Source organism: Lathyrus oleraceus, chromosome 6 (assembly GCF_024323335.1).
Source record: "Lathyrus oleraceus cultivar Zhongwan6 chromosome 6, CAAS_Psat_ZW6_1.0, whole genome shotgun sequence".
NCBI classification, from domain to species: Eukaryota; Viridiplantae; Streptophyta; class Magnoliopsida; order Fabales; family Fabaceae; genus Lathyrus; species Lathyrus oleraceus.
The window spans coordinates 263,721,648-263,722,945 of NC_066584.1; the positions used below are offsets into that span (position 1 = coordinate 263,721,648).

A 1,298-nucleotide genomic window follows, 5' to 3' on the forward strand; every position below is an offset into this window, starting at 1 on the left:
GGATAGTATACATTCGAGAACAGGCATACTTAATTTACAAGAAAAACAGTTTAACATGTGTGATCCAAGCAGAAAGCATTCTTTCTAGACATGACCAGAGACATGCAATTTCCAAGTCACACTTCTTACAATTTCAGGTTCAGTAGTGATGTCTTCAAAACATGAAAAATAACAGTTACATTAATTTATGCAGTAGTTATACATGCATACAGACGCAACACAACACAACGCTAGAACCATCCACATGGCACTCATCAACAAATTTTGGATTCTCTCCATCCTTCTCTTCCTCATCGCTTCCCCACTCCTCCAAGTTGTTAGGTGTCAGTCAGATGAAGCTGCAGAGAATGCTGGTGAAGTGAGTGACATTAGAATTGTTGGTGATGAAATTGATGATGCTCAAGACTTTGCGGATGGAGGCTTTCCTTCTGCTCCGGGAGTTGATACCATCTGTGTCTTCCCTAAGAATATTGCAAGATTGGTAAAAGGTGGTGAAGAGGCAGAGCTGCTTGTTGGTCTAAACAAAATGGGCAGTCAAGTTTGAATGTCGTTGCTATTAAGGCTAGTGTTCATCTTCCATTTGATCGTCATCTTCTTGTTCAAAACCTTGCTGTTCAGGTTTTCAACTATGGCTCTGTGCCATCATCAGCTCAGGCTAGTTTCCCATATATATTTTCTGTCAGCAAGTTCTTGCAGCCTGGACCGTTTGATCTTGTGGGCACCATTGTCTATGAGATGGACCAACACCCATACCAAAACACCTTCTATAATGGAACAATTGAAGTTGTTAAGCCTGGTGTTTTATTCAGCATGGAATCTGTTTTTCTTTTTACTCTTGGAACTGCACTTCTTGTCCTACTTGGGTTATGGATTAATGGTCGAATACAGAACCTTAAGAAACCAGAACTCCTCCATCTGCCGGAAGAACAACCGTGACAGTAACAATATCCTGCAACATCAATAAATCCATCATCCAATGCTCAATTCAAATGCAAGCTACAATGGAGAGATTGAAGTCTACCTTGCCTTGTTCTCCCCTTGATATGATTACTGTAATGTTTGGCTTACATCAAGACCAACCATCATTAGCTTAACTCCACATGCCAAACAAATCAACCAACCTAAACCTGCAAATGGCATTGCAAATGACTGTACTAACAAGGCTAAAACAAATCACAACCATTCAAGTGTTTCCAAATTACAACCTTTCACCAATTAACCTCCATTTGCTCATGACCAAGCTACCAAGGGGAGTTAACCAATGGACCTGCACTGAGCTGCAAAAGAAAACTACAAAA

At 40.4% G+C, this 1,298-nt stretch overlaps 1 pseudogene; it reads left to right on the forward strand.

The window, feature by feature from the left end:
- Positions 1–221: 221 nt before the first annotated feature.
- Positions 222–936, forward strand: LOC127095072 (translocon-associated protein subunit alpha-like; annotated as a pseudogene).
- Positions 937–1,298: the final 362 nt, after the last annotated feature.